The following is a 27,596-nucleotide window of genomic DNA, read 5'->3' on the forward strand; positions in this document are numbered from 1 at the left end:
TTTGCTTCTCCATCGTGACCCTGCATTTGTGACAATTTCCTCTTGCTGAACCTTCATTTTTTCCAGAGATGAGGGGACACAGTGTTTTTGAGGTCATGACCACCAGGTTCAACAATTGTTTCTTCTCTCTGGCTTATTTCCACAGTTTCCTCATTCGGTTTCATTAACCTGGTAATGAGGGGATAAAGTAAGACACATTTTAGTGTACATCAGTGAGTTTCAGGGTGAGGCAGGCAATTATATTTCTAATTCAAACCCCCATGTAACATCTTGTGTTACAAAGTTCATGTGACTTGAGTTACATGGAGGAATTTGTTGTGCCTCAATAACTTTTGTTCAGCGTTGGGATTGTGTGCACAAATTGGCATTTTATTCTGTATTCCCACAGGAAGGGTTGCAGACACACTGAGATCTCACAGCACTTTGGGAACTAGAAGTAGCAGGTGAAGACACTGGGCATAGGGTAAGGGATTAAAAAAATAAACTCAGATGGAGAAATATATTGTGCATTGTAGTCATGTCACAAAAAACAAAACAGCAAATAAATGAGAATCACACACAACGGTTTTCATGTTGAATAAGAGGCACATCTTACAGTGGCAGTTTTGACATCTATATGCCAAAGATGTCAATAACATTATTTCTCATAGATACAGAAAAAAAAAAAAAAAAAAAAGAGAGGATTGCCCTTGGCTCTTGTCTATCTGAAGATACATTTTAGATATTTACAATACTTATTCATAGTCCAGTGTTGTTTATAGACCACAGCTATCACAGAATCACACCCTGGGGTGGCTAATTCAGCAAAGAAAAAGGTAATTATCTCTATTCTGTCTCTTCAAAATGTAGGACAAGAGTAGCATGTTTACCTTATAACAAGGAAAATTCAAGTTAAGTATTAGAAGAAAAAAGATGATCAGAGCTGTGATACACTGACTTGATCAAGGAAGCCACGGAGCTGCCAGCATGGGAGATCATTATGAACAGGTTTATAGAAACATCTCCTAGGAGTGACTGGGACAACTGAACCTGCTTTAAAGGGGGCTGAACAATTGTATGAGTTTTGGCTATTTCAACTATACAGTTCTATATTTCTAGGTGATCTGGGATACTTTCCTTACCTGTGTCTTGTATTTATCCTCTGCTGCCAGCCAAACTCCTTCACCACCCAGGACCATCACAGTCCATCTCCATGAAGAGCCTCTCTGCCTCATTTCCTGCTGACAAGGAAAACATTTAAAGAGAGAATCTGTTCTCCAATGTTCCTACAAAGGGAACACACAATCCATACAACTATGAGGCTTCTGGCATCTTCCTACTGTCTTGGCTTTTAGTCAATTATCTTTTTCTTAGTGTAGAGACATCTCATTATTTTTTTTTTGTTCCTGTTGAAAGTCTGAAAAATATAGACCCTGTATCATGACTTCATTTACTAACTATTTTTCCTTTAGTGTTATCATTTGTGTGTGTGTGTGTGAGAGAGAACAGATTCCTCTTTTCTTTTGAATTTTGGTCACTAGTCATCCACATTAGCAAACCTTAGGTGCTCTGCATTGCAGTATTCCCCTCTCTCTTGGTTAACTGAATAGTGAATGCAGGATCTAAACTTCTGTACTTCGCAATATATTTAAATAAATGATCTATAGTATATGGTGCAATCACTAGTGTGGTTAAATGTATATAAGAGAATTATCACCTAACACAGTTTTGGGGTTTTTTTTTAAGGGTTTTAGCTGTTGATTTAAGTTACCACTGTAAAACTGAGTATTTAAAAAAATAACTATTGGACATGCAGTTCTACATTTGTCAGCTCAATATGCTTATGCTCCCCAAAACACTCCTTCTCTAATGTTATTATTGCCTTTCACAGAACTACCTCAATGAGCAAAAATTACTCACATGAGCAACTTCTATGTCCCAGATGGTATTCAGCCATACCTGCAGTCTTCACAGCTTTCCAATTATTCTCTTGGCAGCACTGCTGGAATTCACTATTTGCATTACATGTTTTTAAAGGGAAAAAGTGTGGGGTTGGGATTTTGCGGTTCTGGATTCTCTAACCATCTCTGCCCCATTCTTCTGTGGTTTCAGGAAAGATTTGCTTCTCAGTTTCTGCCTTTATACAGCAGTGACAATAGTATTGATACAGCACAGTTCTATGGTAAAAAATACACCTACAAAATACTCCCTAGGCAGATAACAGATCAAGTTTAAGTCATTTGTTAGAGATGAGTTAGAAGGTGAAAATTAATATAAGTTGTTTTTTTATTGCAATTTGTGAAATTGTATGTACCTTCATGGATCCAGATTTACTGCAATTGTTAACAGTAGTGCACAAACTTCAGAACACAGTGTTCACAAACTGGAGGAGAGTATGGTATATCATCCCAACACTTAGACCATTTTACTGCAGCGCTTTCAGGCCAGGACCTAGTTATATTTCATGAGAGGAAAAAAAGACTTGTAATTCCATCATACTTCAAGTAATATAGTCGTACTGCAATAGTAATTGAAGGGATATTGAGTCTGTACTTACCGTTATCAGCTTTAAATCACTATCTGTATGACTGATAAGGGGACAATACCTGTGGGCTGTATTGTAAAGAAATGGCATCAGTAAACATATGAAATCAACGCATAGCCTCGACATTTTACCACTACTTCAGAAAGACAACAACCTACAGAAGGAGTTCAGGCTTGAGAGTGGGCAGTTGCCTGGTCAGTTTGTAATATCAACAATATGTGAAGAGAATACTACTTTTGTTTCCAGGATATTGTTTGGGTTTGTTTTCTTTTTACCTGCTTTATATACCAGCAAATCTTTTGTGATTGCATCCCTTCTATGAAGCCATTCTTCCCTGCAAACATTCTCTATCTGGGTACTTGCAGATTGTTGTGAACAATTCCTCAAGGAAAAAATGTCAAACAAATGTGAATTTGCAGCTAAAGCTGTGTGAAAGTCAGCAGGTTTTGTTCAATGGGATGTGTGCATGCACTGTATATTGGTTTTGGTTTGCATGGATTCATGCCTTCTGAGCTACAGGTTCAGACAAGTCATCAAAACCCACTCCAAATTTCCTCATTTATTCTGGCTTCATGCTGAAACCACAGTAAACACTCATCTCTTATATTTGAAAATAAAAAGGCATGACTCACCCCTACTTTTTTCCAGCTTTATGCCATTTCTAACTCCACTGATTTCAGCGTCGGCCTGATTTCGGAGAAGTTAAACTGACATAAAGTTAAAATGATAAAACATTGAATCAGATCCCTCAGGCTTCAAAGATGTATTGCAACAATATCTGTTCACTGACCTTTGTGAAATGAATATGGAGATTTCAGTTCAGTTCCTATTTGCTGCACATGGTCAGCACTGAAGCCACCACCGTTAATACATCTCCTCTCTGCAGTGCAAGAGCTCTGCAGAAATATAGTCCTTTACTCCATCAGGACAAGTCTAAGAGACAGTGTCATATATCTTAGGAGGAGAGGACATCTCTGGGGTCATCAAACACTGTAGTCTGCATCCAAATCACACACAAAAATCTCTTTTATGCATTGAAAACCTTTCTCTTATAGAGGCATTTTTTTTGTTCCTTCTCCTTGCTTGATAATAATCCTCTTCAGCAATCACATTGGTCAGTGAAAAAGCTTCTGGCAGGACCTTAGTGAATGGCTTTAGTTTGGTCTTTTCACCTTTCAGCTCCCTGGCATGGAATAACAAAATATTCTGACTTTAAATAAAGAAACAATATTTCACAAACTGCAGGATAACCCTGCCACTAGAGCAGTCCATGCTTTGGGACATACATGAGCATCTAAACACTGCGGTGATTTTACCATTTCAATAGTTTACTTCTAAAAGGTTTATTCCCCTCTTACCCCTGGGACAGGATAGTGAACTTACTTTATCCTCTCCAGGCAGTTTTGTAACCTGGACACATTCCTCTTATCTTTCCCTACATTAATCACTGTGATCCGCAGACAGGGAATATTTATATATTTAAAGCCTACAATTACAACCATATATCAATAGCTTCAAATACAAGTTATTTCCATGTAATTTTGCTGGATGAACAGCAATTTAAAAGAAGTAATAAAGAAATTGCAAATTCCTTTTCAAACAACATTTCAGGCAATTGTACCCGTGCCAACACAAAGCATCACAATGTATAAAACTGAGATAGGGTTTGTACTTTCTGTGAAAACACATGCCTGATGTCTGGGAAAACTGGTGGAAATCAAATTGGTTTATTTTTCTTTCTTATGCAAAACCTGATGAAAACATGTTTTAGCTGGAATTTTCCCAAACCTTTCTAAAGATTACCTGCTTTGAAAAATACTTTGAAGTTTACTGATGAAAAGCACTCTAGGTAGTAGCTGAATATTATTATAAAAACATCAGACAGGAAACCTGAAAAACTTTCATTGTTATTTTGTGACTTATGGTGAAGTACACCACACATTTCTGTTTTCATTTACCTTTTATTGCTTGAAAATGTCAAATCACTGTTAATAGTGAAAATGTGCAGTTTAATAGTTTTCTTACCTACATATTTACGTTGGCAGACCACAGAGAACCTTGATTATATTCACTGTCTCTAGCCCAAGAAAATTGTCACCGTTTTTCCTTGATTTACGCACAGAGCTCTAATCATAAACCATCTTAAAAAGAAAATGTGTGAGGCTGTCTGCCAGAGCTTTCAGAAAGAGTCTGTCATAACTCAAGAGCCATTCCAAAAGTAATTTCCAAAAACTTAATTTTGTTGGCTTTAAAGATATTCATGAAACATAACTATTAGTTCCACATCTGTGTTCTTGAAGGGAAAAAAATGCATAGTATATGCTTTCTTACTCTTCTCCAAAAACAAACAAACCAACCCTAACCTTAACCAACACACAAAAAACCACACAAACAACATTTTAAATATTTGTTTCATATGCAAACGCTAATGAAAAAGTACTTAACTGCAATTTGCTTGAGCTACAAACCATGGGATGTTACGGTGTTATGGCTGGAATTCTGTTTCATAAAGAGAATGAGCATAAATGGGATTATCTATTGAAAATAAGATTATATACAGGAAAAGCTATTACATATTTATTATCCAAGATATTTTTATCAGTAAATAATAAAAATATATTACCTATATCTTTTTATACATATATACACACACAATCACACATCCAGTTGTCCTGTGCAGGGACAGGAGTTGGACTCGATGATCCTCGTGGGTCATTTCCAACTCAGGACGTTCTCTGACATAATGTGTCTGTGTATGGATATATATATATATATATACACACACTTCTCACATGTGTGCATGTGTATTCAGATAGGTAGAGCTATATCTAAAAATATAGAATCTAACTTGAAATGAATGAAAATTATTAATTCTTCCATGGTAGTTTTGAAGAATCCTTAAGATGCCATCATAATACAGGTGGAGCACATTTCTGCTTCACAAGCTTTGTTACACAATAACTTATTCTCTCTAGAAGGGATTCACTCATTGGGCAAGGAGCTGATTTTTTTCAGAAAACATTTAGTTGACACATCGTATCTCCCCTGTGTCCCAAATTTTCTTCACAAGTATGTTGCCACTTATGCTGCTATTATTTTCTGACCTTTACCTGACTTTTAGTCCAAAATAGCTGCAGACACACACAGGACTCACTCTTATCTGAGCTCTCTTTTCACGTGAAGTCAAGAGGTATCAAATTATCAGTGAAGAAACTTTCCTTATATTCTTATTTTTGCCACTAAGTCCTCAAAGTTATTTTTTGCAAATAGGGGAATTTAGTCCTAAGTACCTCTCATGAAATATTTATTGATATAAGAATTTCTTTGATAGTAACAAAAAATAGTACATAAGCTATGTATTTCTGACTTTCAGTTGCTAACGAGTTTTTAATCTTCAACAGAAGAGTGAATCGATAGAATGATCTGTACTTTAATGCTGTATACAAATGCTGAGATTAGATAAACCAGTATTTTAGGAACTGGTCACTAAAATTATGACACTTGGTAATTCAAAAGGGATCAAAATCTTCCTTCCTTCCCACAGAAGTGTAGGAGTAATTAAATCTTGACCAAGCATAAGACTGAAAGGATGATCTGTAGCTACAAAACTTTATTGAAGTAAATTCTGTGTTCATGACCACTGTATAAAGAGAATGCGACAATACAAACAACTGGGATAAGACCTATTCAAGAGCTGGACAACACCTGTTGCTGTAAATTTAATAAAACACCTGGACAGTAAAGCATAAGACTTCACCCTCAGACTAACACAATAATTTCTGTTGGATTCTTCATCTGCCTGCCTAGACATGGCTTCCAGTTTTTACTCCAAAAGGATTTTCTCTTTTATATGTGTTTAACACTCTTGGCTGGCCAATAGGAATCAACAAAATATCCTGCAGAATTTAAGATTTACAGTTCTAAAGACTAAGATCTGTAATTACAAGCTTTTTCAGATTTTCTCCACTGGATGGTGAGAGTCTGAGGGAACATATGTAATTAATTCTGAGCAGTAGATTATGCAGAGTTCTTTGAAATCAATGGAACTTCCATTCAATTATACTACCACACAAATTAGTATTGTTTAATCAACGTGTCAGTATATGTACAGGTTACAGCATTACCTCAACTGGGCTAAATGGCATATTTTCAGTGTGGGTGATGCAGTTTCAGAGTCCAAGTTCAGTTTCTGATATTAGGTGGGATTTAGAAGTATCTTAAAAGGAATGTGTCACTTCTATTGGACATTTTTCACACACTCACATCTGTTGACCTATCATGTACACTTAGGATGGGTGCATGTCCCTGAGTCACCCATCTCCATCGATTTTTTTCCATGGGGAATTCTCAGTATTACCTTAGACTAAGCTCTCAACATTTGAACAAAATGAAGGTAGGTCTCAGCATCCTCAGTTTTACATAAATAGCCAGTAATTTCATCTTTTTGAACAGTGCTTTAATATAATCTCATTTGGAAATCCCAAAAAACATTAATTAGTCATTCAGCAGAGGCACCCCAAAAAGTCAAGTTAGGCAGGCAACAAGCTCCAAATACACTTTATTCTAACCAGAACTGTTTAGCAGAAAACCAACTACAAACAGGGTTTACCTAAAATGATTCCGCACTCCCACATGACAAAACACAGGTTCAGATACCAGTTAGGAGATCAATTGCTACACAAACCACTCAAACTCAGCACAATCAGATCCTCAAACTCTAAACTGATGATTCAAAATGCACATCTTCCCATTCTATGTCAAAGTGAGAACTCTAAAGGGTACCCAGATCACTTACAGGGTCAAAAAATTATCTCAACTCCTGAGGATATTCCTTAAATCACCAGTTCAAGGAGTGTCTTCAACTACAGCTCCAAGGAAGACCAACTCAATGTAGGTCTCCAATGGGGCTCATTCATACCCAGTTGAATCTGAGCTGTGGTCATTTATGGTAGTTCTCTAGAAACTTCTCTCAATTGAGGCATGTCATTGATTAAAAGACCTGTCTATCAACCAAGGGGGTGTGTGCATGACCATAGCGATCAATGAGCCTAGGAGTTTCTGGTAGGTGCAAAGAGGTGGGAAGTGCATTTGCCACACACATTTTATGGATGGGTTGTTAACTGAGCTTTAGAAAAACAAAATTCTTGTTTTGCAACAGATTTGTTGTGTGAAACTAGAAAATGCAATTAATTTCTGTTATCAACAGGAATAAAGTCTCTGCATTGCTCCTGGCTGTGCTGTATCTTTTTAAAATGTACAAATGGAATTCTGTTTGTTCAAAGTTTAACACAGTGGGTTTTGACAGGCATCACAGCCTTTACCATAGTGTTACCAGTTAATTGTGCATTCCAATGCACTCTTCGGGGTTGTGTCACAATCTGTTTCAGATACTTCGCTATTCTTTCCCTCTGATCTCCTTTGAGATTTCATAGAATTACAGAATCGCAGAATAGTTTGGGTTGGAAGGGACATTGGAAACTCATCCAGTGCCACCCATGTCATGAGCAGGGACATCTTCACCAGCTCAGGTTGCTCAGAGCCCCATCCAGCCTGGCCTGGGATGTCTCCAGGGATGGGGAATCTACCACCTCTCTGGCCAACCTGGGACAGTGTTTTACCACCCTTGTCATAAAAGAAAAAAAAACCTTTTCCTTATGTCCAGCCATCACCCCTTGTCCTATCACAACAGGCCCTGCTGAAAAGTCTGTCCACATCTTTCTTATCAGCCCCTTTTAAATACTGAAAGTCAGCAATAAGTTCTCCCTGGAGCTTCTCTTCTCCAGCTGAACACCCCAACTCTCTCAGCCTGTCCTTCCAGCAGAGCTGTTCCAGCCTCAGATCATTTCTGTGGCTAATATTTGGAGATACTAATCTCCAAAATAAAATTTTACTTCTGTCATTTTTCTTGCAGTAAAATCCCACACTCTGCCCCTCCAAGCCAAAGATGTTAAACTGCAGACTCCTCCAAATTACAATAAACTACCTTTCTTTGGTCTGCTAGTTTTAATTTAGGGGGAACCTAGCAGAAGATTCTGCTGTCTAGAGAACAACTAGCACTAACTAGAGATTTGGTTAATGTTATATTCAAAACAAAAATATTTCAGAGTGGGCATATCAGAAAGAAACACACGTAGAAGGAGCACATCTGACTGCTGGCAACATGAAACTTCTGTCATCCATCTAGTGCACTGAAATGTTAAATTGTCACAACGCTTGTCTTATCTTGGATTAAGGTTTTGCTCAGCCTCAGGTCAGGACTGGCATTTGAAATAGTTTCAAAAGCTTTGTCTTCACAGCCCTTTTGAAGCAACCTGGACCATTTTGTTTTCTCCTCAGTGCTTTTAGATGCTACATTTTTTCCTCATCAGATAAGCCACAAGTACAGTCACTAACCAGATCATAGAAACACATATCCCATTTCAAACATTGATACAATAATCTCTGAAGACAGCAGTATTTCATAGCCTTTGTCACATGAATCTTAAGCCTTTGCAGATTTCTTACACTTCAAGTTACCGCTGTTCTAATTAATAATCCTTCCTTTAAAAAAAAAATCCATTCAGTATAAGTGGGCTAAGTGCTATTTATCTAAAAGCCTCTGGCAGCTGAAGTCTGGATTAATCTTCTGGACCAAATTAAATCATGTCAGCTCAGATCAGCTTCCTTGTATAATCTGATTTTTGCAGGAAAGTCAGCTTCTCTCCCTTTATGTGACCTATGACAGCAATGCGAAGAGGGAAACTTGGCATTTCTATGTGAGGCAGATCCTGAGACGGTGGAATTCAGCACAGATTTCTTCCTTTTCCTAGAACTCCATCAATTTAAAGCACCTGAAAATATGACTTGAACTCTTTAATACTTTTCAGAGACCATAAATTTTGAAAGTAATACGTCCAAAAACTTATCTTCCTATCTTATTGCTTTCTCTTGTGGTAAAGTTTGTCTGTGTCTATACAAAACTTTCAGCTACCCAGTATAATTTTAAGAACGGCAACATAAATTCTCATACTTGTTCTCCATATGCATATTCTGAGATTTAGCTGTCCTGTTAGCCACTATGTTGCTTTACAGCATTTATTTCACAAACTTTATGCATAAGAAAACCTATGCAAATCTCCTTTTATAAAAGGAAAAGTCTGTAAGAGGCCTGTGGAAATTACAGTAAACAGCAAATGTTCCTGCATATAGATATTGACTTTACAGTGTGATTAAATTATCTCCATCTCCTCTCTCTCTTTTTCTGTTGTGCTTTAGAACTAGACTTCAGTCACTCGAGTTTAAATTCCCATTTCCAGAGTAATGCTGTCTAGCAGTGACAATTGCTGATGATAATTTTATACTCTAAGCAGGTTAATGTATTATTTTTTTCTTAAGCAAGTTGCCAAGTATAGTACACCCAGAGGCAATTTACCTCCTGATTCTAGTTTGGCTTCTGTGGTATAAAAGTCTGGTTTTAACCTTTGTAAGTTTGTTATTCTGAACACAGAGCTGCTGATCCAATCTACATTCTGGCCTACAGACTCAAGGTCAGTGACGCTGGAATACCAGTAGAGTAAATTGTAGTAACAACAAAAAAAAGAGCTCATGATGAAACACACGTCTTATAAAAATATCGAGATCTCTCTGAAATATCCAAAAATCCCAAGCGTAGGACTGGGGGGTAAAATAATCACAGGTAGGGGGGAATTTTCTCTAAGACAGGTATTTATGTTTTTGTTTGTTTAATTCTGAATGACAGTGTTAATTCTAAATCAGTAATAAACTAGCCATAAGTTCCTTCACTGCTGGCATTAATTTCATGTCATATTTATAGTCTTTCTGGCAGAAAGCTAAATTGGCTTTTTCATTATAACCGAATATTTTTTTCTCTCTCTCTTTTTTTTTTTTTAATGTGATCAGCAACTTTGACAAGGAGAGATAGTCCTATCTGCAGATTAGTACCTGCATGCTATGTCAAACTGACTACTTTGCAACAAGATTCCTGTGAGCAGAACAGCTTAATCATAAAAGGAACTTACTTACGATCAAATCCCTAAAGGAAATTCAAGTGTCGAGTCTGATTCTTGCATTCAAGACATCAACCCCAAACTGAGCTATCCACACCTCCCCTATGACTTCCCTCTCCTGTGTTTCCTAAACTGAAGAACTGGAGGCAACACGACTCATGATGCAGAGGTTCCCCCCGAGTCTAAGATTTCCCCTGGAGTATTTCCCAAACCATCTTATTCTTGATAAAACTGATATTTTGCATCTGTCAGATGCCTAATCCCTCTCAGAATCACAAACTGATACACCTGTCATTAGTGCCAGGAGTGATGGGAAGGAAATCTCATTTATTGATTTTTGACTGCTTAGGGAATTCAGTGCTATAACTCCTACCACCTTGAGGTTTCTTCTAACCATCAGTAAATGAGCTATTCTTGTGCATCATGAGGTAGATATCTTTGAATTTCCTTTGATGAACTACTTTGAATTTGTGTAGAATAATTGACGTTTCTTTAAGTTATCAAACAAACAGTATTAACATGACAATGTAGCCTAATGATTGAGGTATCTAGTTTGGAAAGGAAGATTAAGAGATGCACCAAGGTCCAGTGTCCTCTAAATTACTCTATTTAATATCATATTTGCTACAAAAGAGACTATTCAAATCTTTTGGTATGATGAAGATGACACTTCAGGACTAACGTTCTGACTCGAAAGAATCTATTGACTGAGAAGCTATCTATATGTTTTTTAAAATGAACAAATGTTCCTCAACAAGATCTCCATGATCTCTTTAAAATATCAGCCATGAAAATAAGACTTAAAATTTCAAGAAGAGTGGAGTGATGTCTGTTCATTTTTGCAGATACATGGGACTTTGGAACTTAGGTTATTTGGCATCAAAATTGAGGAAGAGGTGGCAGTACTGCTGTCCTTCAACACTTTGTCCCCTACAATGCTAAAGTGCCTTTTAAACTAATGCATAACCCTTTTTTTAAATTTTATTTAAAAAAATAAAATATCTCTCAAAGTAGACATGCCAGATAATAGAGTGTAGCATCAAATTCTTTAGATTATTCTACTGTGAGACAGGTGTGCTGGCAAAGCTGGAAATTACACTAACAGGAGCTACTGAAATCCCAGTGTAAGCAGCTAAGCTCTTCTGTTCTGGATCACTTGGCCACTGGGAAATTTTAGCTTGAGCTGTGAATCTATGAAAACAATGTCTCCACCTTAGAGAACAGTCTGTACATACTCAGTTTAGCCATTAGTTTCCCTGGAAACTCAGCAGAGACACCAGAGCAAAGTGTCTTCTTGAGGATGTGCTGCTCAGGCACTGAAATCCCGCTGGCTGAACGGTTCTTACCATCTGCAGGTTAGTACGTGTTTTCCTTTGGAAGCTCCATCTGCTTTTACTCCTTTCAGTGACTCATAACTACACAATACTCTATATTTCTAACATTAAGGTTTCTAGCTGGAGAGCATTGACTCAAGAAAAAAAAAAAAACAACAACAACAACAAAAAAACAACCAAACAAAAAGAGTGATGACATATATGACATATATATACATTACTAATTTATAAAAACAACCACGGCAAAGAACTGATGACCTACTTGGAGAAAAGCAATCACCACTTTGCTCAAGCACTTCTGATCTGCCATCATTCCCAATTTGTCTACCTGCTTGCCATATTCTTGAGTCACAGAATGTTAGGTATTTGAAGTGACCTCAAAAGCTCATCCAGTGCAATCCCCCCGCCGGAGCAGGAACACCCATATGAGGTTACACAGGAAGGTGTCCAGGCGGGTTTGAATGTCTGCAGAGAAGAAGACTCCACAACCTCACTGGGCAGCCTGGGCCAGGCTCTGGCACCCTCACTGGGAAGAAGTTTCTTCTCATACTTAAATGGAAATTCCTGTGTTCCAGTTTGTACCCACTGCACCTCGTCCTATCATTTGTTGTTAGTAAGAAGAGCCTGGCTCCATCCTCCTGACACTCACCCTTTCCATATTTATAAACATTAATGAGGTCACCCCTCAGTCTCCTCTTTTCCAAGATCAAGAGCCCCAGCTCCCTCAGCCTTTCCTCACACGGGAGATGCTCCACTCCCTTCAGCGTCTTTGTTGCCCTGTGCTGGACTCTCTCCAGCAGTTCCTTGATCTTCAGGAGCTGAGGGGCCCAGAACTGGACACAATATTCCAGGTGTGGTCTCACCAGGGCAGAGTAGAGGGGCAGGAGAACCTCTTTGACCTACCGACCACCCCTCTTCTAATCCAGCCCAGGTACCATTGGCCTTCCTGGCCGCAAGGGCCCAGTGCTGGCTCATGGTCACCCTGCTGTCCACCAGGACCCCCAGGTCCCTTTCCCCTACACTGCTAATAGGTCATTTCCAACTCATACTGGAACCTGGGGTTGTTCCTGCCCAGATACAAGACTCTACACTTGCCACTCTCCCTCTGTTTCTTTCTGAAGCAATTGATACCTACTTTCCCCTTTTCCACAGCACTTCTGGCATTCATTTTACATCTTCTACTGCACTGCTTTATACAATAACTTACTTTCAGTGTCAACTCATACAACTTTTATCAGTATTTCTGTTATTCCTTTTCTAGGCTTTGATTTGTTAATCTATCTAGATTTAAGTTTGATCTTACTTGGGCACAATCAGTTACTGATATTGGGAAAACTTCTGGGTAACACTGAGACCATGGCAAGAAGAGTAGTAAAGCTGATTTCAAATGAAGGCACCAAGACTACTGTTCTTCCAGTTTTAATTTTAAAAATACCTACAGACTCATGTGGGAATCAGAACCAAAGGCATGTAGCCCATAGGTCCACAAGAAAACCCTGGAATTTTAGCTTAGATTTTTTTTCTTGTACATAAGCAAAAAAGGGACTAATTCCCACTGAAAACATGGAGTGAAAGTAACTGCATTTAATAATAACAAGAATAAAAACGAGGTAACATTAATTGCTCAACCTCCTCAAGGTTTCTACCATAGCTATGGTTATTTCGGTTTTATTTATAGGTGGAAGCAATTGGGTCCTGTCTTATTAGTCTTTGTAATTATTTGCCTCTTCAAATTCGTTGGAGTATCTGATGAAGCGGCACATATTCTACACAAATGTGAAGTGACCAGCGTGAACAGCTCTGGCTGGAACCTGATGAGAAATGTAATCCCAGAAAAGCCCCCTAATCTATATAAATTAATGCAATTAAGGCTCATTGAACACTCCTCTGGACCCACTGTCAAAGAAGATAAACAACCATCCAGCAGTGTGTGAATGTGTTATCAGATAGAGTCTGGGATTCACTGAGACATGTGGTTATGCTTTGGACACAATGTCAAAATCATTATTTTGCCTTAGACTTTTCTGTTTCTTATACCTCTGCCTCCAGCTCAATAATTTATCCATCACACATGTGGAAGAATACATGATAAACAGCAAAAAACTAGCACATAGAAACTAGCACAGCTAAACACTAAAATAAAATAAATTGTATTTAAAAGCTGGTAGGAAATATAACTGTGATTCGGTTGGACAGATATTATTAACTTAATGCAATATTAATAGGACATTCCATTTATATCTCCTGTTCTGTCCCAAAGTCTCATGAGATATTATCCAATAAGTTTTTAATGATAATATAAAATGCAGCTACTTCTGGGATAAACATCCATCAGAAATTAGTAACAAATCCACCATTTCAAACCTGGGTAAGAAGAATTTGCCACCCAAATCCATAAACTGGAATATAAAAAGAGCACCAGGAATGTTTCTAAACCTTCCCCCATGTAATTGTTAAAAATTCACACAATATGCTAAAAGCACAAATCCTAAGGTTATATTAGTATCTTTCTTGTCTTGCCTTCTTATTGTTATTATTTTTCTCATTCTAACTTAAATATAGAGCAAAGTTTCGTAGTCTAGAGCAGTATAGTATAGAAGTCTTCTCATCTGCTCACATTTTACTTTCCTGGTATTCTTTCTTTCACTAATTCATCAGCTCGCCTGAGCTCTATGAGGAAAGATGGTAGAAAAACATGAACTGATAGGATAGGCATATTAAAATTGAAAAAGCATTTCTTTCTCTTTTGCATCCCTTTGAATATCCTTTTAGCCTATATTATTAACAAGCTTTCTTGCTTGTTATTTGGAAAAACCAGAGAAAGGTTACATTTCTTAGGGGTTAAACTGACAGGCTCAAAGGATTTCAAGGTGAACTCTTGAATGTAGGACACAAATTTAAACTTGTTTTTGCTTTTTTAGAGCATGCAGATGTGAGCCTACTGGATGTAATACATTATATTACGTTGCATTCTCGCATTTAGCTGGTAAATGCAATGTGTCTTCTATGAATGTAGACCTCATAACTTTCAGAAAAAATATTTCTATGTCGTATTTGTCTAAATCAGATAACAATCAGTTAGGTTTTTATTTGAAACATTGGGACATCATATTCCTTTCTCTCTCTTCAACTTATTAAAAAACTTTGAAGAGTTTTAAAACTACATAAAGGAAGCCCATGAAGTGAGGGGAAGAATAGCCTTATTATTTTTTGCAATAGCAATACATGTGATTTTTTTACCAGCTTTAATGTGGTTTAATATAAGTGCCAAAGCCTGTTCCACTTTCTCTTGGACTAACTAGAACAGCACACAAAACCTCTTTCAGAGGTGTCAGATGGCAGATCATAGAATGGTTTGGGTTGGAAGAGACCTTTAAAGGTCATCTAGTCCAATTCCCATGCCATGGGCAAGAATATCTTTCACTAGATCAGGTTCCTCAAAGCCCTGTCCAACCTGATTTTTCAGCTACCAGTATCCCCAAGTCGTTCTCCTCAGAGCTGCTCTCAATCCCTTCATCCTCCAGTCTGTAGTGGTACTGAGGATTGCCCCAGCCCAAGTGCAGGACCTTGCACTTGGCTGTGTAGAACTTCATGAAGGTCACATGAGTTCAGTTCTCCAGCCTGCTAAGGTCACTCTGGATGGTAGCCCTTCCTTCTAGAGTATCAGAGGAAGGTCACCAAGATGCTAAGGGGGAGGACAGGCTGAGGGAGCTGGGGTTGTCCAGCCTGGAGAAGAGAAGGCTCCAGGTAAACCTTATTGTGGTCTTTCAGTATTTAAAAGGGGCCAAAAAGAAAGATGGGGACAGACTTTTCAGCAGGGCCTGTTGTGATAGGACAAGGGGTGATGGTTTTAAGCTAAAGGAGGGGAGATTCAGGCTGGACAGGAGGAAGAAATTTCTTTATGATGAGGGTGGTGAGAGCCTGGCCCAGGTTGGCCAGAGAGGTGGTGGATGAACCATCCCTGGAGACATCCCAGGCCAGGCTGGATGGGGCTCTGAGTAACCTGAGCTGGTGAAGATGTCCCTGCTTATGGCAGGGGTGGCACTGGATGAGCTTTGAAAGTCCTTCCAACCCAAACTATTCTACGATTCTACGATCAATGGCACCACTCAGCTTGGTATTGTTTGCAAACTTGCTGAGGGTGCATTCGATCCCACTTGTCTTTGCCATTAATAAAGATAATGAACAGTACCAGTCCCAATACAGATCCCCGAGAGGCACCACTTGTTACTGATCTCCATTTAGATATTACTGATATCCTGTTGGACACTGATCTCCATTTGAACTGATATAATGATATACATTAACATTACAGTAAAAATCAATAAATATTAGAGTCTGCTTGTGAAATGAAGCTCATTGTATACTCAGAAGATGACAGTGGAAAAGAAGTAGATCCATCTACATTGACAGTGAAGTGCAGGCATTTGATATCAATTGTGAGATGAGTAAAGTTGGCAAAAAGAGTATGTACTTATTAATTATGAAAAGGATGAGAGCAAGGAAAAAATAAAGAAATTAATTACATTCTTTTAGCTATCTGCAAGCAGTGAGTCCTACAGTGCTTTGGAAGGAGAGACTGAAAAACATATGCAAAAGTATAACTTCAAATAATACAATTTCCCTCAGTCCTTCTACCTCCTCTTTTAGCCTTAAAACACCAACTGATGTTATAGTCCAGGAGAAGGCTATTGGACTGACAATCCTGGAGAATAAAATCCTTGTTTAGTTTGTAAGGCTGGTGGAAAATAAGAAGTCAACAAAAACAGTAGTTTATTCTGAGAAGGCAGACAGTGTTTATACAACACTGCACCTTAAAAATTTAAGTTGTGTTTATAATGCATTTGCAGAATAATGAACAGCAAGAGATAATTAGCTGTGGGTGTTTCAGTGCTCTCAGAGCTGAAGATACCAAATTGTGAAAATTAGGAATTACAATTAGACCTGTTCCAGATGTTGGACTTTCTGATGCTACCCTTTAATTAAAACATTTATTACAAAGCTAGCAAAGGGCTATGGTGATATATCATCTTAAAGCATGTCTCTTTAGTGACCTTAGCCTTCCTGGCTATGGACCAGACAATTTTAAAGAGGGACACACATGAATAATGTATACTGTAAAACAGAGTTCTTTTTGTAACAGATGCCATTTCTCAGAGTTATCACTTGACTGCTGAGAATTAATACAATAATAACAATAATAACAATAATCATCCAGTCCTGCAGAAAAATTAATTTTCATATTGTCATTTCCTACTTCGAGGGTAAATTACCTATTTAAAGTGAAACTAAACTCCTTTTTTAGGGGAGTATAGTGGAAAAGCAATGTCGTATATGATAAGGAACAGGATATGTAAGAGGCAAGTTATAAAGAAAAGGGATAAGTGTTGTTTGCCCAAGTGTTTTGTGTCTTTGTATGTACAATCACTCTGGATTTCCCTGCTGGGGATACAAACAATAAAGGAAACAACAGAAAAATCTAAGTAAGGATTTATATACAACATTAACAACTTTACTACAGGAAAAAAAATCATATGTTTTTCAGAATAACAGAAGATCAAACAATCAGAAGTATGAGGAAAGGAAACATTATTCCCTCCTCTTGCCCCTGAAAAATTGTTTCCTAAGTGCATTCCTGACCACTTTCAGAAATAATTTTTTAAATTTCTATGTACTATTGTGTGCCTTCCTATGGTTTCTCCTGGCAGACTGTAGTTCCTACAGTTAATGCAGCACTCAGGTCTGAGTGGCATGCAATGAAGCCCGGCTCTTAGTGGGCTCAAATAATCCTGTGGCACAGACCCACTGATTGTCTTAATTCCACTTCCAGTGAGATTTCTGCAGGAATCTGAAAAGATGACAGCAGTGAGCACCAGACTGTAAAAGGACACAGTTCTTGAAAGTAACCAGTGTGCGATGGTTGCTTAATTTTTCAGTGGGTAATTTCAGAAAACTTTAAGAAATTAGTTTTTTCAGAAGGTTTTGCATTTTTTTAATTGGACACTTACAAGCTTTTTTTAATTTGTGCTCCCCAAAATCATGCAGCATTTGAAAAACTTGGCTACAATCACAGAATCATAGAGCATCAGAAGTTAGAAGGAACCCACAAGGATCATTGAGTCCAACTCCCTGTTCCTTGCAGGACTACCTAGAACTAAACCATATGACTAAGAGTATTGTTCAGACACTGAGATCTCTGTGTCCTGCATCTCCTGCAAAGGGGAAATGTGTAATACTTATTTTAGATGCGTTCTGGAATTTGAGGTTAGGAAAGATATAACTGTGGAAATAAGATACACTGACCATTACTTCAGTCATCAATAGGAAGCATAACTATGCATCCTAACAGAGCCTTGGATTCTGAGGTTGACCAAAATTGTGTCTTCTTGGGCTGAATTCAGGAATCAAATGCTAATGGCAAACAAAACCACCAAAAATTTAACCAAGGAGCTTGAAGGTTCCAGGAGCTTAAAATGCTGATTTATGTTAGCTTTGAAAGGTCTCTAACATTCAAGAATCTTTTGGAAATATAGATTCATGTGTCATTTACTCTGGTGTAAATTAGGAGCAAATTATTGAAATCTGTGATGAACAAACTTCTAACAAGTCTTTGCCCCTACACATAATATTGTGATAGACTGAGAATTCATACTGATTCCCATTGAATGCCATTTAGTGAACTGCTAACTGTACCGCTTATAGGACATAAATATTAATTGGATTAAATGCATTTTGGCATACGAAGCCATATCAAGTCATTCATCATAGGGATCCATTCATCAAAGGATCCAAACAACAACTCAAGGATGCTATTGGTCATGAAGAGAACCTGGAAGGTGAACAACTTATTATATACCAAGGGTTTGCAATTTCACGGTTTCCACATGCAAAGTCTGCAAAATTTCTGTAACTCAGTGGAGATGACGGGGTCAACTTTTAAAGCTGAAGCACAAATCCTATTAAATCTTCCTGGGATTTCATGATCCATTCTTTTGAACACGGAGTGCTTCTTCAAGTAAACAAACAAGCCAGGAAAAGACCTCACCTGCTATTCAGAAAATCCAAAACTAGCAGAGCCTAATCTTTCCAACATTTAGACATTTTAATGGTGTCAAGGGAAGTGTGCGTGCGTGTGTGTGTGTGTGTGTTCAGCTTTGCTGAAAAAGAAGAAATTATAAATGTTAAATAGGTACTTAGTGCTGCTTGCAGGGAGGATTGGATAGAGAATAGCAATGCTGGAATTCACATCAGTGGAAGCTAACAGATAACACATGGGTAACTTTAACTTAAACCTATTAAACTGAGTCATAAAACAATGTTATCATTTGGGAAATTGATTCTGAAATGCACACAGCTTTGGAGGAGTTTAAAGATGCTTAGATCTCAAAATTCAAAATGTAGAATTCTAAACTCTCTGGGTATCTGTGAAAACTCAATCTGCATGTATCAAAAAGTGACAATTCACTCGAACAGTGATGGAACTTTTTCTACACAAGATGAGTCCTTTGCATTCCTCTTTCATTCTCCCTTGAGTATCTTCCCTGAGACATTACAAGCACGTCCAAGCATTACGGGTTCACCCCTTGCCAAAGTGACATAGATCTTCCTTGGCAGTATCTTTGTCTTTCTTTTCATGCTTGCCACTAGCCACAGGCAAACTGAATCTTTCTATTTAATGAGAAAAATACCTCTGTTCTTAAGATATGAAGATAAGCCAGGGAGTGATTGTCTCTCTCTACTGACTTATTTGAAATCTTTGCTTTTGCAGAAGTGCTGTGCTGTGAGTGGGAAATGCACCTGTCTCCACTTTAAGCATGGTGTAGGCTTAAAGTACAAAGTAAATGGGTTTTATTGAAAAAATGGGAAAGATTACAGTTTTGTTTATAAAGTTGTAAACACATTTACATAAGAAACACATAAAACCAAATATTGTGTGCATACTGATATGGTAGTCTGCTTTTAGCTGTGATTTTTTTTTCCAGATGTGACTAGCAGGAAGTTAAAAGCTCCTACTTGGTAGAGCTTCACTACCAAATATAAAGATCAGTGTCTTGCAGGGTAATTTTCAATCTCTAACTTTCCATCGCAGGGTTTTATTTCATATTTTTACTTTTATCTTGTCTGCTAAATATCAGAGCATGTCTCTCATTTTTCTATGAATATCAGGGATCTTTCTTATTGTGATTTTCTTTTTTATGTTGTTGTGTAGGGTCTAACAGAATAATAAATGAAAATTCTATTAGTTATCTTAGAGTGAATCTCTTACAGAAGTAGAGAGAAACCTTAAAGAGATCACTCTTGCACATTTCATTTCACTCTTCTTTCAAAATAAGATGTTGAGTTGTACTTTTACAGTGTAATTAGCGTAAATCTTTGTGCAAACAAGTCTGTTTAGCACACCATACTTAATAAAAATTTTTGGTGTTTTGCAACACTTTGTCTTTCCATTTAATAGAACTTTATATGTGATTATAGATGCCACTTAACCCTGTGATACCCATTTGTACAATTTTATCCATTTGTACAATTACATTCATTCAGAGAGTAGAACTGTGGCCACCTCATCCCAGTACAAATTTTCTCTATCGGTTATTTTGCATTTACTGTAATGCACTCAGGTATGTACCTGAACTTCACACACTACAGAGATGCCTTCAGGCTGTTTTAACTGATGGTTATGAGCAGATAGGTGCTGGGATGGGGCCAAAATTAGATTAGTACACCACAGGTGGTAGCAGAACCAATTATACTTAGCGCTATTAGTGAAGAAATCTAGCGAGCACTGAAGGCAATTCAAATGGAAGTCCGTGTTTCCAACAATTTTACGTGTAGTTAAATCACAAGTGACTAAACATAATGGTTAAATGTTGAACTTGATATATTTCATCAGCAGAATTTTCTTGAACAGCTATTTTAGTTCCTAAACTGTAGATAATTACCCAGATATTTTCTAGAGCTGTGAACTGTGGAGCTGTCATATGCAGGGACAAGAGCTGGACTTGATGCTCATGGGTCCCCTCCAACTCAGAACATTCTATGATCCTAGAGAAACTTGTAAATCTCACTGATGATCATCCTAAACTGTACTTGTCCAGTGTTCCCTTTTTCATTGCTGGGACATGCTTGCCATGAGTGACTGCCAAAGAAGGAGACTCAGAGACTGATGCAAGTGCCTAAAACTATGGATCTAGCACCATTTTAAGTGTAGCGCTGCCTGGGCTTGTTGTGACCCAAGTGCAAGATCCAGCACTTGGCCTTGTTGAACCTCAGACAGTTGGCCTCAGCCATCTGACTACTGCATCACTGTGCAGTAGTTTTCACATGAAGAATTTAGTGAGAAATCTTTCAGAGGCAACAAAGAAATAGAGGAAAATGGCACTGGGAAGATGAAGTTGAGGGACAAATGGACAGAAATACATTGGGACTACCTGCTGGGATATATTGCTCTGAGGGAAGCACACAGCACAATTTGTCTGAGGGATTGCACTTCTGACCTTGCTTGGGACAAGACCAAAATTGAACTCACATTATTTTTCCCTCAGTGAATCTTTTCTGTGTGGTAGAGCTGAGATAAATTCGCATTTTTCATTAGTTCAGTGTCTTGTAGTATCGTGTACATAGGAATGACCTTCAAGTATAATATTCTCTATACAGGTAATTTCACTAAGATAAAAACCACTGTAGGCAGATAACATAAGCAGTAAAATTTTTGAGTACATCTTTTTTATCCAAGAACAACCTCATTGTGCCTGGTTTTGAAGCTTCTGCACTGAGGACACATGCAGGAGAGCACTCATGGTGTTAGGACCTCTGATAAAAATTATTTTCCTCTACATGGTTATCCCTGCTCAAGTTTTAGATATATTTCTTTGATATTTATTATTTAGGTCCATGTCTTTAAGTAAAGTTAGTAGAATATAACCAGTAGAGACCCAGAAAGAGGGGTCTCTGTGTCTGCTGAGATTGTGCAGACACAAAACTGGATATATTTTGGAAAACTTTGAGGTCTCTGTCCTAGTCTGAGGCTTGATTTTCTTTTGTGCTGCTTTTGTTTGTTTGTTTTCTAATTTAATAAGCTGTAGTCTGAAGTAGTACTTTCTTAGCATATAGCACTTTCTGCATGGAGGACATGTCTTTTAATATATCTTTTGGAGAAGAAAGAGCACAAACAAATGGATAAGCTTCAAAATTCTTTGGCTATGAGATCATTTTAAGCTCCATGTTTCTACAGTGTGAAGAGCTCCAGTTGTGAAAGAGAAACTTAAACAGGGATAATACAAAATTAGGAAAAAAGTGAAGAAATATAAATATTTTACAAACTGAATTCCAGAGTAATTGTTTCTCTTTACTCCCCCACAACCCATTAAATTCAAAAACCATATCTTTAAAGCATTTTAAACAGGAAATAAAATGTGTAGCAAACTCCTCCTCACACCATTACTTAAAGACTCTTCCTGATAAACAACATTTGTGTTGCCATATTTTAATATCAAAATAGCTTCATATGGCATACTGTCAGTGTCAGAACTCTTTTATCATCTAAATTATTCTATTACTTCCCATACAGAAAATCTTTTAGGTCTTTATTTTAAATACACTCTTCCTATGTGTTAGTTCCCTATGTTGTGTTGTGTGTGGGGTTTTGTTTGTTTGTTTGTTTTCTTTAATGGCTTCATGTTATTTTAAATGCAAAGTTTTCACTGGAATCTTTCTAATGGCTTCTGATGAAGAGTGGGGCAATCTGTGCATTAGGTTGAGCCCTATTCCCTTCAATGGAAGCTCGTACTATTTTAAAGTAAAGGTTACTATTTCAAGTTCAGTATTTTTGCTGACTACAACTGACCTCAATGGGATTTCGGTCAATTCCTAAAAGAAACACTAGTTACCCTGCATGTGTCCCCACTCCTTGGCATCTAGATTTTTCATACTGTAGAAGACTTGGCAGAGGAAAAATGTTCTTACGGACGTGTTAATAGTAAAACTTGCTATTTCTCAGAAGTCTTAAATCAGCAAACTACAAGGGAAAAACTCCATAAAACAAAGCTCAAACTTTTCTTGTGTGCAATTAAAAAAGAAACACAGGACTGAGAAAGATCCCCTGGATTATTAAATACAATCTTTTCATATAATATTCAATTAACCGTGTCTCTAAAGACCTTGCATTCAAAGTACAAGACAAGAGAAAAGACATGGAAGAGCAGAAAAATTGACAGCACAGATAAACAGAAAATGCTCATCAGGATATTTGACTCTTATGTCAGCACACTTTTGGGATTCTAGTGATCTTTTTTTATTGCAGATATCACAGCAAATTACTTCTCATGCTCCAGCCACAGGAGGTAGGAACTATTTTGTCTGTGTCTATGATATGATTGAGCTGACTATTATATCACTGTTAACTTTATTTATTGTTTTGAACTGTTAGGTATTGGCAGCTGATAAGGAGTTACTGTGGTGGGTCTTGTTATCTGATCAGAGATACCATGTTTCACATTACAAAGATTCAAACCAAATGAGGCCAACAAGATCCTGAGTATATTAAAAATAAAACCACCACCAAAAAAAATCCCATGTGCATCATTATAAAATCATCTGTCAAGCTGCCTCATTCAACTTTTAATAGGCAGAACAGAGCCTAGCAATTAATGTCACTATCTGTTATTTTCTTTGTAAATGATGTGGTTTATTCTTCAAATAGTCCGTGCTTCGCACTAATCTACTTCAGTAATACCTAAATCCCTTTCCACCGGGATAAAGTTCAATTCAATTTGTTTGAGTGTTAAGAAATGTCATGAATATGTCCTGCATCTTGTAAGAAGAGAAGAACACACCAAGATGTTTTCATCATGAGTGCATTTAAAACTAGAGCTGTGCAAGCAAATGAAACTGGTACCCTTTGTTAAAAAGCCTGACCTAAAATAGTTGTCTGAAGTGGGGCCTAATTTGCCTCTCTAAGCTGTCACTAACTATCAATATGCATTTCCTAATGAAAAGTTACTTTTTTTTTCCTCTTCCTGACAAAATAAATAGTAGCTTTTACATTCTATCCAATCATTTAAATGCAATTTTTATTTGATTATGGAATGTGGAGAAAAGGTACAGCTCAGCTCAGCAGTCGTAACATACACTTACATGTATAAATGTAGAAGTAATTACATTTCTACAGTCCTAAAATTACATTTGGTCCTTTGAAGGCAACTGCAAGGCTGATGTGGGCCCCACTGAAAATGAGTTTGACACGCCTGATCTAAGGAACCTGAATGTGCATAAGTCCATAGAACCTGATGGGATGCATCTGATGGTCTGAGGGAAACAGTATATCAAGTTGCTACAGCCACTATCCATCCTATTTGAAAAGTCGTGGCACACTGGTGAAGTTCCTACTGACTCAGAAAGAGGAAACCCCCATTTTCAAAAAGCAAATAGAGAAGGACCTGGGGAGCTGCAGGCTGGTCAGTCTCATCTCTGTGCCTGACAAGATCATGGAGTAAGTCTTCCTGGAAACTATGCTAAGGCACATGGAAAACAGAGAGATGAAAGAAAGGCAAGATACAAATCACGCCTATATGAGGCTCTTATTTGGGACAGATGACAGTTTGGTTGAGAATTGGTTCAGGTAAAAGTGTTCTTAAAACATCTCAAGGAAGGCACTAGATCACAGATCCTTGCTCTCATGGGAGTCTTTAAGCTGGAAGGATGAAACAGCAGGACATAAGCAGTCAAGAAGATTCCTGGGAGGAGTTATGGACAACTGGGGGGATGCATAGCTGGGCCTGCTATTAACTAAGAAGGAAAAATTGGGTGAGCATGAAGTAGCTTTGAAGCTACCTTAGTAAGACTGATGAACAGAGACTGAGGGAACTAGCCTGTTCATCCTGAAGAGGACAAGACTCTACACTGATCTAATATCTGCCTTCCAGTACCAGTGAATAGTTTATTGAGAAGATACAGTGGCGGGATGGGAGATTATGAATGTAAGATAAAACAAGAAAGGCTTATACTGAAGGAGGATATTGGACTAAAGACCTCCTCAGGTTTCTTTCAACCTGAATCATCCTTTGATGCTGTAGTGAAGGACAAAGAGTTAGATCCTGCTAAGCATCAGGATAAAGACACAGATTTTGTCTTCAATGAGAAGACATGTCAGTGTTTCAACACATATGGCTTCATTGCTGTATGTGTTCTGAATGCAAATGTTCTCCTCAAGGCTATCAAAAGAGACTTGTAAAATAGATACAGTCTTCCAAGGTGCTAGATTTTTTGTTTGGATAAGTGAGTTTTGGTGAACATACATGGCTTAAGACCTAGCCAGCTGCATCTATATAGGCTTCTTCAAGATCTGTCTGTTGGATGTGTAGAGTTCTTGATTAAGATTGTATATAAGTCTATAAATGGATAATTTTAACCCATGATAATTAAGCCTGAGAATTTAATGAGAACCTGATCAATTTCTATTTCATCTCAGTACATGGCGGAGACTGAAATGAATGGGAGTTAAAACATTAGAGAAAGTGGGGATAACACAGCAAATCAGAAGGAACTATCAAAGGCAAAGTGAGGAGTTAATCTGCTTCTGAACAAAAATAGGAATAAGTATTATCTCCTGCATGTATTGAAAGTCTTTCTATGTTACATGTTAATCTAATTACCAGAAGGAACGTTTTATTTTTCATTTTTAACCTAGCAGATTGTGACAATCTTCTCGTACTTGATACTCTGCTGTAGTGTGTTCTGCACACAATAGCTCAGACCTCAAATAATTTTAGAACTGAAACTACAGTAGACTGCATGTCAGCTTTCTTCCTAAATGTCTCATGGGTTCTGCCTATTTCAGAAAATCCTTTTCTCTGTGTTATAGTATGACTAGCAAAGCAGCTCATTATGAAATCTCTCATGGTTACGAACAAAAGCAGCTACGTGGCAAGATATTTTGTACATCTCTGCTGCAGTCCAACAGCTCTTATTTCATCATATTATTACTCAGATTTTTGGCAAAGGAAAATTATGGATTTGTCGTTTGAAAGCTCTGATGCAGTGTTACAATAAGGTGTATCCTCTCAAGATGGTCCTTTCTTACTGACACTGTATCAATTGCCTTGACTTTGTGATACAGCTAATGTACTGAAAGCCTCTGGCAGACATTTTCTTAGTATTCCATTAACATCAGGAAGGTCCATGACAACTATCTAAGCTGACATTCTGTGTATCACTGATTTTTGCACACAATTATTCTAGACTATATAAATACTTGCAAATTTAAGTAAACTATGAATAGGTATAAAACTTCTCTGTTTCAGAACCACATTAATAAATTAATCTGGTCTTGGACTGCACTTCTTCAGGACCATCATCTGTTACAGATCTAGAGAGCTGTAATGCACAAAGAAATGTAGAAAAACTATTTCCACCTACTGGGAAATTGCTAGCTGAGTAAAGAGTCTGCAATTAGTAAGTGTGATAGGGCTGCACTTTACACATAGCTCTGGAAGTGTGAAACACCTGGCAGGCCTTGAAGTTCTGCTCATTGTGTGACTTGAACCATACATGTGCTGTCCAGTCCCATGGGAATAACTGAAATATTATCCTTTACCTTAATTACTATTACTGAAGGCTACAATCTGAAGAGGTCCTCATTAACACAGCAGATCAATCCATGAGAGACACCCAACCCACATCAGCTCCCAAGCTACAAATGACTATCATTATTATAGTAAACTCATTCTGCAAAAATTGGGAAGTGCTTATGAAAGTGAACTTACTGTTACTCTGTTGTCCAGGCTGCTTTAATCTGCTGCTGTGAAAGTGAGAGCTGGGAACAGCAAGCATGGCTAGAAACAATCACACTGTAAATATATGGCAAAGTGGTAAATAAGTCATTAAACACCTCCTCACAGACATTCCTCCTCTCTCCAAACACAGACTCAGCACCAGCTGTAACCCAATTAAACTCAACAGTTCACAAGTGTTCAGGGGAAAGATTACAACAGAAAACCACGTTTCTCTTTAGGCTTCCTTAACATTTTTACCGCTGTTTAAGTTTCATGCATTAAAAATAAATAAAGAAAGAAATACCAGGAACTAAAACCCAAAGTTGTACAAAATGAAGAAATGCTTCCACATACCCTTAAGGTTAATTAAAACATCTCTGTAAACTGCCCCATACCTCCTATAGTCCTGCCCCATGACTCTTAAAATTTAAAAAACCTTCTATTATGTATTCAGCTTGAAGACTCACTATGAAAGTAGAGCATGTATTTAACAAAAGAAACATGGAATTTGGTCAAACAATATCACGGTAATTCAAAATATTCTCCTGTAATATGATAGCGTCCTCCTTTTGATAGTCAGGCTGTGCAACTGTAGATACTGGAGTCCCTTTCCTGCCATTCCACTCTTATAACTATTCAAGCAAACCCAAACTGTTCTGTGGATGCTTCTTTATGTGTAGCTTTTACTGTTTAGCCAGCTGTATGCATGCATTTGTTAGATAGCTACTTGCTTACTGAATTATTTGACCTCATATGTTGAATGTATTCCTTCACATGTACATGGTGGCATCTTCTACTTGATTATATGTTGTGAACAGTTTTGGAGTGTGACAGTATGGAGCCCGCAAAACATTATGGAATGATTTTGAATAATATATTATCTGTAAGTCTTGGGATTGGGAACTGGGCCAGGGGGGAGAGTTTTAATGGTGGGATCATATTATGGCTCCAGTTCCTGGTCCAC

At 37.7% G+C, this 27,596-nt stretch overlaps 1 long non-coding RNA gene across 2 annotated transcripts; it reads right to left on the reverse strand.

Annotated features, from left to right (window-relative positions):
* LOC110364272 (uncharacterized) lies at positions 1–27,390 on the reverse strand. Of its 2 annotated transcripts, none has more exons than XR_010472026.1 (5): positions 26,624–27,390; positions 2,537–2,592; positions 2,294–2,430; positions 1,122–1,217; positions 1–168 (listed from the first exon to the last, which is right to left on the reverse strand). It is a non-coding gene; the product is annotated as an uncharacterized LOC110364272 (long non-coding RNA). The 2 variants fall into 2 exon arrangements; XR_010472027.1 differs by lacking the exon at positions 26,624–27,390 and adding an exon at positions 3,157–8,292.
* Positions 27,391–27,596: the final 206 nt, after the last annotated feature.

Source organism: Columba livia, chromosome 4 (assembly GCF_036013475.1).
Source record: "Columba livia isolate bColLiv1 breed racing homer chromosome 4, bColLiv1.pat.W.v2, whole genome shotgun sequence".
In the NCBI taxonomy this organism is placed as follows: domain Eukaryota; kingdom Metazoa; phylum Chordata; class Aves; order Columbiformes; family Columbidae; genus Columba; species Columba livia.